General features: G+C 48.4%; 1 protein-coding gene across 3 annotated transcripts in view; it reads left to right on the top strand.

Moving 5' to 3' along the window:
* The window catches only part of gpr17 (G protein-coupled receptor 17), a 56,937-nt gene that overhangs the window by 18,288 nt on the left and 25,941 nt on the right, over positions 1–12,708 (top strand). The window lies entirely within an intron of this gene.

Raw genomic sequence — 12,708 nt, 5'->3', positions numbered from 1 at the left:
AATCAGACAACTGGGCCAGACCAGGGGGTAATGGGACAACCATGCCAGACCAGGGGGTAATGGGACAACTGGGCCAGACCAGGGGGTAATGTGACAACTGGGCCAGACCAGGGGGTAATGTGACAACTGGGTCAGACCAGGGGGTTAATGTGACAACTGGGCCAGACCAGGGGGTAATGTGACAACTGGGCCAGACCAGGGGGTAATGTGACAACTGGGCCAGACCAGGGGGTAATGTGACAACTGGGCCAGACCAGGGGGTAATGTGACAACTGGGCCAGACCAGGGGGTAATGGGACAACTGGGCCAGACCAGGGGTTAATGGGACAACTGGGCCAGACCAGGTGGTAATGTGACAACTGGGCCAGACCAGGGGGTAATGTGACAACTGGGCCAGACCAGGGGGTAATGTGACAACTGGGCCAGACCAGGGGGTAATGTGACAACTGGGCCAGACCAGGGGGTAATGGGACAACTGGGCCAGACCAGGTGGTAATGTGACAACTGGGCCAGACCAGGGGGTAATGTGACAACTGGGCCAGACCAGGGGGGTAATGTGACAAATCAGGGTGTGGCACCGACCTGGGTTCGAACACTATTTGAAATATTTCACTGTTTGTTCTAGTCTGCCTGGAGTGCCAGGTGAGCAGGGTTTGCAGTTTGGGACTACTCTGTTGGTCCAGTTAGCCAGGGAAGTTCAATAAAGCACAGATAAAGTATTTTAAATCATTTCAAAATACTATTTGAAGCCAGGTCTGGAATTGCATCTCAGAACAAGGTGTGGCTGTACGTGGCTACAGTGCTGCTTCTGAGAGTGGAGCAACAAGGGTCAGTTATACTCTGGGGGGCATCTGTACATTCCTCTGGGACACAAACATCTCCTCCTACCTAGTAAAGTCAAGGTCAGTGCCAAAAACAAATCCCCTCCCTCTCTCCATAACCCATCCTCCCTTCCTCTCTACCTAACCCATCCTCCCTCGCTCTACCTAACCCAGCCTCCCTCCCTCTCCCTAACCCATCCTCCCTCCCTCTCTACCTAACCCATCCTCCCTCCCTCTCCATAACCCATCCTCCCTCCCTCTTTACCTAACCCAGCCTCCCTCCCTCTCCCTAACCCATCCTCCCTCCCTCTCCCTAACCCAGCCTCCCTCCCTCTCCCTAACCCATCCTCCCTCCCTCTACCTAACCCAGCCTCCCTCCCTCTACCTAACCCATCCTCCCTCCCTCTCTCCCTAACCCATTCTCCCTCCCTCTCTCCCTAACCCATCCTCCCTCCCTCTCTCCATAACCCATCCTCCCTCCCTATCTCCCTAACCCATCCTCCCTCCCCCTCTCCCTAACCCAGCCTTCCTCCCTCTCCCTAACCCAGCCTCCCTCCCTCTCCATAACCCATCCTCCCTCCCTAACTCACCCACCCACTCACCCACTCACTCACTCACTCACTCACTCACTCACTCACTCACTCACTCACTCACTCACTCACTCACTCACTCACTCACTAACTCACTAACTCACCCAACCACCCACCTTCCCTCCCTCCCTCTCCCCCTAACCCACCCTCCCTATCTCCCTCCCTCCCTAACTCACTCACCCACCCAACCACCCTCCCTCCCTCCCTCCCTCCCTACCATGTCTATAGTTATTAGGGTCAAACTTGTCACCATTTTTGAATTTAGGAGTGATAAAACCTTGTCGCCAGATCTCAGGAAAGTAGCCTGCCCTCATCACTAGGTTAAACAGATAGAGAATAGCCTCTCTCTGCTCTCTCTTTCAGCATCTCTGTTAGAATGCTGTCTGGCCCACAGACTTTACTGCTCTTGAGGGACTGTATTTGATCATTTTGTTTAGACAGTGTGCTAGATTGGATTGTCCAGCAGGTTTTGTTGTTATTGTACTGTTTGTTCTAATTATGTTAATTCTTCTATTACTGATGTTTGGGTAAAGTAATTTTTTGGGAGGGAATTTATAGAGGTTTTCAAAATGCTTTTACCAGATATTCCCATCTTTGATTGGGAGGTCTTTTTTTAACAGTGGTATCTAGTTTCCTCCATTATTCCTTAAATTCACTTTACTTGATTGCTCCCTCTGTTTTGTCAAGCTCATTGGTCATTTAGCGGGATGTATACCTTCTTGGAATAAGGTCTGTTGGTATATGAGACGTGTTTCCTGGTTTACAGGGTCTCTGTGTAGTTAGGGCCTGTTGGTATATGAGACGTGTCTCCTGGTTTACAGGGTCTCTGTGTAGTTAGGGCCTGTTGGTATATGAGACGTGTCTCCTGGTTTACAGGGTCTCTGTGTAGTTAGGGTCTGTTGGTATATGAGACGTGTCTCCTGGTTTACAGGGTCTCTGTGTAGTTAGGGTCTGTTGGTATATGAGACCTGTCTGTTGGTTTACAGGGTGTCTGTGTAGTTAGGGTCTGTTGGTATATGAGACGTGTCTCCTGGTTTACAGGGTCTCTGTGTAGTTAGGGTCTGTTGGTATATGAGACGTGTCTCCTGGTTTACAGGGTCTCTGTGTAGTTAGGGTCTGTTGGTATATGAGATGTGTCTGTTGGTTTACAGGGTCTGTTGGTATATGAGACGTGTCTCCTGGTTTACAGGGTCTCTGTGTAGTTAGGGCCTGTTGGTATATGAGACGTGTCTCCTGGTTTACAGGGTCTCTGTGTAGTTAGGGCCTGTTGGTATATGAGACGTGTCTCCTGGTTTACAGGGTCTCTGTGTAGTTAGGGCCTGTTGGTATATGAGACGTGTCTCCTGGTTTACAGGGTCTCTGTGTAGTTAGGGCCTGTTGGTATATGAGACGTGTCTCCTGGTTTACAGGGTCTCTGTGTAGTTAGGGTCTGTTGGTATATGAGACGTGTCTGTTGGTTTACAGGGTCTCTGTGTAGTTAGGGTCTGTTGGTATATGAGACGTGTCTCCTGGTTTACAGGGTCTCTGTGTAGTTAGGGCCTGTTGGTATATGAGACGTATCTGTTGGTTTACAGGGTCTCTGTGTAGTTAGGGTCTGTTGGTATATGAGACGTGTCTCCTGGTTTACAGGGTCTCTGTGTAGTTAGGGTCTGTTGGTATATGAGACGTGTCTCCTGGTTTACAGGGTCTCTGTGTAGTTAGGGTCTGTTGGTATATGAGACGTGTCTCCTGGTTTACAAGGTCTCTGTGTAGTTAGGGCCTGTTGGTATATGAGACGTGTCTCCTGGTTTACAGGGTCTCTGTGTAGTTAGGGCCTGTTGGTATATGAAACGTGTCTCCTGGTTTACAGGGTCTCTGTGTAGTTAGGGCCTGTTGGTATATGAGACGTGTCTCCTGGTTTACAGGGTCTCTGTGTAGTTAGGGTCTGTTGGTATATGAGACATGTCTCCTGGTTTACAGGGTCTCTGTGTAGTTAGGGTCTGTTGGTATATGAGACGTGTCTGTTGGTATATGAGACGTGTCTCCTGGTTTACAGGGTCTCTGTGTAGTTAGGGTCTGTTGGTATATGAGACGTGTCTGTTGGTTTACAGGGTCTCTGTGTAGTTAGGGCCTGTTGGTATATGAGACGTGTCTCCTGGTTTACAGGGTCTCTGTGTAGTTAGGGCCTGTTGGTATATGAGACGTGTCTGTTGGTTTACAGGGTCTCTGTGTAGTTAGGGTCTGTTGGTATAAGAGACGTGTCTGTTGGTTTACAGGGTCTCTGTGTAGTTAGGGCCTGTTGGTATATGAGACGTGTCTGTTGGTATATGAGACGTGTCTCCTGGTTTACAGGGTCTCTGTGTAGTTAGGGTCTGTTGGTATATGAGACGTGTCTCCTGGTTTACAGGGTCTCTGTGTAGTTAGGGCCTGTTGGTATATGAGACGTGTCTGTTGGTTTACAGGGTCTCTGTGTAGTTAGGGTCTGTTGGTATATGAGACGTGTCTGTTGGTTTACAGGGTCTCTGTGTAGTTAGGGTCTGTTGGTATATGAGACGTGTCTGTTGGTTTACAGGGTCTCTTTGTTTTTTGGTACTTTTGGTAGTTTTTTCGGTCCCGGTTTAAATTACGTTCAGCTTATAAAGGCTTCATAAAGCCTTTGTAAAGCCTTACAAACACTACAATGATGTGTTACAAAGCAAAACATAACCGTATGTCATGCTTTATTAAAGGGTTTATAAATGTGGCGTAAACTGTGTGACATAATCACCCGTGTGGAATGTGACGTAAACATGTGCTTTATAAAGGGTGATATGTCATGCTGTAGGATGACACACGCTCTAAAGAGAGGTCGTGTTGGGAACATCACTTCCCTTGATGAAAGCCCCCCAACAGGAAATTGAAAATGTCTTTCTTCTGGAAACAAGTTACATGATCAGGACTCCCGAGTGGCGCAGCGATCTAAGGTACTACAGACCCTGGTTCGATCCCTGTATCACAACCGGCCGTGATCGGGAGTCCCATAGGGCGGCGCACAATTGGCCCAGTGTCGTCCGGGTTTGGCCCGGGGTATGGCCGTCATTGTAAAATAAGAATTTGTTCTTAACTGACTTGCTTAGTTAAATAAAGGTTAATTAAAATATGTAAAAACACGTTCCTCAGTACACAAACGAACACACAACAATATAACAAGTCATACCGGGGCTTCTGGACCCACTCAGGTCTTTGACAACAATATAACAAGTTATACCGGGGCTTCTGGACCCACTCAGGTCTTTGACAACAATATAACAAGTCATACCGGGGCTTCTGGACCCACTCAGGTCTTTGACAACAATATAACAAGTCATACCGGGGCTTCTGGACCCACTCAGATCTTTGACAACAATATAACAAGTCATACCGGGGCTTCTGGACCCACTCAGGTCTTTGACAACAATATAACAAGTCATACCGGGGCTTCTGGACCCACTCAGGTCTTTGACAACAATATAACAAGTCATACCGGGGCTTCTGGACCCACTCAGGTCTTTGACAACAATATAACATGCCATACCGGAGCTTCTGGACCCACTCAGGTCTTTGACAACAATATAACATGCCATACCGGAGCTTCTGGACCCACTCAGGTCTTTGACAACAATATAACATGCCATACCGGAGCTTCTGGACCCACTCAGGTCTTTGACAACAATATAACATGCCATACCGGGGCTTCTGGACCCACTCAGGTCTTTGACAACAATATAACAAGTCATACTGTGGGATTCTGCACCCACTCAGGTCTTTGACAACAATATAACAAGTCATACCGGGGCTTCTGGACCCACTCAGGTCTTTAAAAACAATATAACAAGTCATACCGGGGCTTCTGGACCCACTCAGGTCTTTGACAACAATATAACAAGTCATACCGGAGCTTCTGGACCCACTCAGGTCTTTGACAACAATATAACAAGTCATACCGGGGCTTCTGGACCCACTCAGGTCTTTGACAACAATATAACAAGTCATACCGGGGCTTCTGGACCCACTCAGGTCTTTGACAACAATATAACAAGTCATACCGGGGCTTCTGGACCCACTCAGGTCTTTGACAACAATATAACATGCCATACCGGGGCTTCTGGACCCATTCAGGTCTTTGACAACAATATAACAAGTCATACCGGGGCTTCTGGACCCACTCAGGTCTTTGACAACAATATAACAAGTCATAGCGTGGCTTCTGGACCCACTCAGGTCTTTGACAACAATATAACAAGTCATACTGTGGGATTCTGGACCCACTCAGGTCTTTGACAACAATATAACAAGTCATACTGTGGGATTCTGGACCCACTCAGGTCTTTGACAACAATATAACAAGCCATACCGGGGCTTCTGGACCCACTCAGGTCTTTGACAACAATATAACAAGTCATACCGGGGCTTCTGGACCACTCAGGTCTTTGACAACAATATAACATGCCATACCGGGGCTTCTGGACCCACTCAGGTCTTTGACAAAAATATAACAAGCCATACCGGGGCTTCTGGACCCACTCAGGTCTTTGACAACAATTTAACATGCCATACCGGGGCTTCTGGACCCACTCAGGTCTTTGACAACAATATAACAAGCCATACCGGGGCTTCTGGACCCACTCAGGTCTTTGACAACAATATAACAAGCCATACCGGGGCTTCTGGACCCACTCAGGTCTTTGACAACAATATAACATGCCATACCGGGGCTTCTGGGCTTGACAACAATATAACAGGGCATACCGGGGCTTCTGGACCCACTCAGGTCTTTGACAACAATATAACATGCCATACCGGGGCTTACGGACCCACTCAGGTCTTTGACAACAATATAACATGCCATACCGGGGCTTCTGGGTTTGACAACAATATAACATGCCATACCGGGGCTTCTGGACCCACTCAGGTCTTTGACAACAATATAACAAGTCATACCGGGGCTTCTGGACCCACTCAGGTCTTTGACAACAATATAACAAGTCATACCGGAGCTTCTGGACCCACTCAGGTCTTTGACAACAATATAACAAGTCATACCGGGGCTTCTGGACCCACTCAGGTCTTTGACAACAATATAACATGCCATACCGTGGGGTGCTGGACGCAGTCAGCTTTGCAGTTCAAATCAAATCATTTGCAGTTCAAATCAAATCAATACAACAGGTGTAGACCTTATAATGAAATGCTTGTTTACAAGCCCTTAACCAACAACGCCGTTTTAAGAAAAAACATTTTAAGAAAGTGTTTCCTAAAATAAACTGAAGTAAAAAAGAAAAATGTTTAACGTAAAATTGAAATTGAAATTAAAGTAAGAAAAATAACTAATCATTATCAAGCAACAAAATATTAACAGTTGAGAGGTTATATACAGGGGGTACCGGTACAGAGTCAATGTGGAGGCTATATACAGGGTGTACCGGTACAGAGTCAATGTGGAGGCTATATACAGGGGGTACCGGTACAGAGTCAATGTGGAGGCTATATACAGGGGGTACCGGTACAGAGTCAATGTGGAGGCTATATACAGGGTGTACCGGTACAGAGTCAATGTGGAGGCTATATACAGGGGATACCGGTACAGAGTCAATGTGGAGGCTATATACAGGGGGGACCGGTACAGAGTCAATGTGGAGGCTATATACAGGGGGTACCGGTACAGAGTCAATGTGGAGGCTATATACAGGGGGTACCGGTACAGAGTCAATGTGGAGGCTATATACAGGAGGTACCGGTACAGAGTCAATGTGGAGGCTATATACAGGGTGTACCGGTACAGAGTCAATGTGGAGGCTATATACAGGGTGTACCGGTACAGAGTCAATGTGGAGGCTATATACAGGGGGTACCGGTACAGAGTCAATGTGGAGGCTATATACAGGGGGTACCGGTACAGAGTCAACGTGGAGGCTATATACAGGGGTATCGGTACAGAGTCAATGTGGAGGCTATATACAGGGGGTACCGGTACAGAGTCAACGTGGAGGCTATATACAGGGGTACCGGTACAGAGTCAATGTGGAGGCTATATACAGGGGGTACCGGTACAGAGTCAATGTGGAGGCTATATACAGGGGGTACCGGTACAGAGTCAACGTGGAGGCTATATACAGGGGGTACCGGTACAGAGTCAATGTGGAGGCTATATACAGGGTGTTACGGTACAGAATCAATGTGGAGGCTATATACAGGGGGTACCGGTACAGAGTCAATGTGGAGGCTATATACAGGGTGTTACGGTACAGAGTCAATGTGGAGGCTATATACAGGGGGTACTGATACAGAGTCAACGTGGAGGCTATATACAGGGGGTACCGGTACAGAGTCAATGTGGAGGCTATATACAGGGGGTACCGGTACAGAGTCAACGTGGAGGCTATATACAGGGGGTACCGGTACAGAGTCAATGTGGAGGCTATATACAGGGGGTACCAGTACAGAATCAATGTGGAGGCTATATACAGGGGGTACCGGTACAGAGTCAATGTGGAGGCTATATACAGGGGGTACCGGTACAGAGTCAATGTCGAGGCTATATACAGGGGGTACCGGTAGAGAGTCAATCTGCGGGGGTACCGGTTAGTCGAGGTAATTGAGGTAATATGTACATGTAGGTAGAGTTAAAGTGACTATGCATAGATAATAAACAGAGAGCAACAGTGTAAAAATTGGGGGTGGGGTTAGGACAATGCAAATAGTCTGGGTAGCCATTTGATTAGCTGTTCAGGAGTCTTATGGCTTGGGGGTACAAGCTGTTAAGAAGCCTTTTGGACCTAGACTTGGCGGTCCGATACCGCTTTCCGGGTCTCTGACCTCCTCCTTATGGGCTGTCTCATCGTTGTCGGTGATCAGGCCTACCACTGTTGTGTCGTCTGCAAACTTAATGATGGTGTTGGAGTCGTGCCTGGCCGTGCAGTCATGGGTTAACAGGGAGTACAGGAGGGGACTAAGCACACACCCCTGAGGGGCCCCAGTGTTGAGGATCAGCGTGGCAGATGTGTTGTTGCCTACCCTTACCACCTGGGGGCGGCTCGTCAGAAAGTCCAGGAACCAGTTGCAGAGGGAGGTGTTTAGTCCCAGGGTCCTTAGCTTAGTGATGAGCTTTGTGGGCACTATGGTGTTGAACGCTGAGCTGTAGTCAATGAATAGCATTCTCACATAGGTGTTCCTTTTGTCCGGGTGGGAAATGACAGTGTGGAGTGCAATAGAGATTGCGTCATCTGTGGATCTGTTAGGGCAATATGCAAATTGTAGTGGGTCTAGGGTTTCTGGGAAAATCGTGTTTCAAAGCCTTTTAAAGCACTTCATGGCTACAGGCGTGAGTGCTACGGGTCGGTAGTCATTTAGGCAGGTTGCCTTTGTGTTCTTGGGCACAGGGACTATGGCGGTCTGCTTGAAACATCTTGCTATTACAGACTCAGACAGGGACATATTGAAAATGTAAGTGAAGACATTTGCCAGTTGGTCAGCGCATGCTTGATGCACACGTCCTGGTAATCCGTCGGGCCCTGCGGCCTTGTGAATTTTGACCTGTTTAAAGGTCTTACTCATATCGGCTACGGAGAGCGTGATCACACAGTTGCCCGGAACAGCTGATGCTGTCATGCATGTTTCAGTGTTGCTTGCCTCGAAGCGAGCATAGAAGTAATTTAGCTTGTCAGGTAGGCTCATGTCACTGGGCAGCTCGCGGCTGGGCTTCCCTTTGTAGTCTGTGATAGTTTGCAAACCCTGCCACATCCGAGGAGCATCGGAGCCGGTTTAGTATGATTCGATCTTAGTCCTGTACTGAAGCTTTGCCTGTTTGATGGTTCGTCGGAGGGCATAGCGGGATTTCTTATAAAGAACACCATCCAGCTCTGACGCTAGTCGGATGTGGCAGGGCTTGCAAACTATCACAGACTACAAAGGGAAGTCGAGCCGCGAGCTGCCCAGTGACACGAGCCTACCAGACGAGCTAAATGACTTCTATGCGCGCAACAATGAAGCATGCATGAGAACACCAGCTGTTCCAGGCGACTGTGTGTCAAGCTCTCCGTAGCGCTCTCCGTAGCCGATGTGAGTAAGACACAGGGCCAGATGGATTAAAAGGACGCGTACTCAGAGCATGCGCTGACCAACTGGCAAGTGTCTTCACTGACATTTTCAACTTCTCCCTGACCGAGTTTGCAAAACCTACATGTTTCAAGCAGACCACCATAGTCCCTGTTCCCAAGAACACCAAAGTAACCTACCTAAATGACTACTAATCCATAGCACTCGTGTGGAGCCATGAAGTTCTTTGAAAGGCTGATCATGGATCACATCAACATCATCATCCCGGAAACCCTAGACCCACTCCACTTCGCATACCGCCCCAACAGATCCACAGATGATGCAATCTCTATTGCACTCCTTCAAAGCTCATCACTAAGCCAACAGGTCTCTTATCTGGCTCTGGTTGTTCTGTGCTGAGGACCCTGTTGCAGTCCCTGCTGCTGAGCTGTTCTTCTGTACTGCCTGTTGTGGCTGGCTAGATGCTCTGCCAGGGATGTCTGGAGGGGATTTGAGGACAAAGAGCTGCATGGGGACTGGGGCCAGTGGGGGTTGTTGGTTCTCTGTAGCTTGGGGCTCCTTGGATGTTGAGGAGGGGCCTGGGGACTAGTGCTTGTTAGTCTCTGGGCTTGGTGTGGGTATTGGAGACGGTCCGGTCCAGGTGTCTTTCAGATATTTTTTCAAAGAGACTCCCGCTCTTGCTGAGATGCATATGGTCATAGAAGTGATGAGGCTGAAAGTCCCAGTGAAGCATCAGGTGCACCTTTGTCAGAGGGGAAGAGGTCTGTGATACCTCTGTGTAGATGACTCACACGTCTAGTCTGAGGAAAAGAGTGGCGAGAGTGATTCTGGCTAATGTGAACTCTTTAGTGACGTTGGTAGCCATGCGGCTCAGAGCTATGGCCACATCGGCAGTGTGGCTGAGCTGGTATCTGATGACCTCTTCCTTCAGCTCCTGTATCTCTCTGTATGTCTGATGACCTTTTCCTTCAGCTCCTGTATCTCTCTCTGTAGGTGGCTGTGGTCCGACAGTGGTGGTCATTATCTCTCTCAGGCGACACACTTCCATTCTGAGGGCATGTTTGTCCTCCTCCAGTTCTCTCGTGGCTGACTGTAGCTCCCTGATCTCACTGTGCTGCTGTTCCTCCTGATTCACCAGGCTGGTCTCCTTCTCTGTCAGCTGTTGACTGCCTCTGCTCTGGCAGGTCAAGGATTTCTCTCTAAACTCAGCAAAGTCTCCTTCTAGAAAAGATAGAATGTCTCTAAGAGATCTGACGTCAGAGGAGAGTCTTGGAGAGACGGGGCTTCGGTCAGGGCTTGGAGGGGTCGTCTTCTCATGGATTTTGGTCTGTGGAGAGGCTTCTTGCTTCTTCTCTGAGGGACTGGAAGTCTTCCTGGAAATCCCTCAGGCTGCTTTCTGACCCCTGAATAATGATGGTGTCATTATGGTAGACATTATGGTGAGGAAGGGGCAGATTTCATCATTGTCCTCATTTGTTCTGAAAGAGCTGGAAAACCTGGACCCATACAAATCAGCTGGGCTTGACAATCTGGACCCCCTATTTCTGAAACTGTCCGCCGCCATTGTCGCACCCCCTATTACCAGCCTGGTCAACCTCTCCTTCGTATCATCTGAGATCCCCAAGGATTGGAAAGCTGCCGCGGTCATCCCCCTCTTCAAAGGGGGAGACACCCTGGACCCAAACTGTTACAGACCTATATCCATCCTGCCCTGCCTATCTAAGGTCTTCAAAAGCCAAGTCAACAAACAGATCACTGACCATCTCGAATCCCACCGTACCTTCTCCGCTGTGCAATCCGGTTTCCGAGCCGGTCACGGGTGCACCTCAGCCACGCTCAAGGTACTAAACGGTGTCATAACCGCCATCGATAAAAGACATTACTGTGCAGCCGTCTTCATCGACCTGGCCAAGGCTTTCGACTCTGTCAATCACCATATTCTTATCGGCAGACTCAGTAGCCTCGGTTTTTCTAATGACTGCCTTGCCTGGTTCACCAACTACTTTGCAGACAGAGTTCAGTGTGTCAAATCGGAGGGCATGTTGTCCGGTCCTCTGGCAGTCTCTATGGGGGTACCACAGGGTTCAATTCTCGGGCCGACTCTTTTCTCTGTATATATCAATGATGTTGCTCTTGCTGCGGGCGATTCCCTGATCCACCTCTATGCAGACGACACCATTCTGTATACTTCCGGCCCTTCCTTGGACACTGTGCTATCTAACCTCCAAACGAGCTTCAATGCCATACAACACTCCTTCCGTGGCCTCCAACTGCTCTTAAACGCTAGTAAAACCAAATGCATGCTTTTCAACCGTTCGCTGCCTGCACCCGCACGCCCGACTAGCATCACCACCCTGGACGGTTCCGACCTAGAATATGTGGACATCTATAAGTACCTAGGTGTCTGGCTAGACTGCAAACTCTCCTTCCAGACTCATATCAAACATCTCCAATCCAAAATCAAATCTAGAGTCGGCTTTCTATTCCGCAACAAAGCCTCCTTCACTCACGCCGCCAAACTCACCCTAGTAAAACTGACTATCCTACCGATCCTCGACTTCGGCGATGTCATCTACAAAATAGCTTCCAATACTCTACTCAGCAAACTGGATGCAGTTTATCACAGTGCCATCCGTTTTGTTACTAAAGCACTTTATACGACCCACCACTGCGACCTGTATGCCCAGTCGGCTGGCCCTCGCTACATGTTCGTCGTCAGACCCACTGGCTCCAGGTCATCTACAAGGCTATGCTAGGTAAAGTGCCGCCTTATCTCAGTTCACTGGTCACGATGGCTACACCCACCCGTAGCACGCGCTCCAGCAGGTGTATCTCACTGATCATCCCTAAAGCCAAAACCTCATTTGGACGCCTTTCCTTCCAGTTCTCTGCTGCCTGCGACTGGAACGAATTGCAAAAATCTCTGAAGTTGGAGACTTTTATCTCCCTCAACAACTTTAAAAATCTGCTATCCGAGCAGCTAACCGATCGCTGCAGCTGTACATAGTCCATCTGTAAACTACCCACCCAATTTACCTACCTCACCCCCCATACTGCTTTTATTTATTTACTTTTCTGCTCTTTTGCACACCAGTATCTCTGCTAAATTGTAATTACTCGATTTATTGCCTACCTTATGCCTTTTGCACACATTGTATATAGATTGTATATAGATTCTCTTTTTTCTACCATGTTATTGACTTGTTTATTGTTTACTCCATGTGTAACTCTGTGTTGTTGTCTGT

The sequence above is a fragment of the Salvelinus fontinalis genome, chromosome 14 (assembly GCF_029448725.1).
Source record: "Salvelinus fontinalis isolate EN_2023a chromosome 14, ASM2944872v1, whole genome shotgun sequence".
Classification (NCBI taxonomy): domain Eukaryota; kingdom Metazoa; phylum Chordata; class Actinopteri; order Salmoniformes; family Salmonidae; genus Salvelinus; species Salvelinus fontinalis.
Note: the sequence above shows the minus strand (reverse complement) of the source record. Positions and strands in the feature narration are given on the sequence as shown.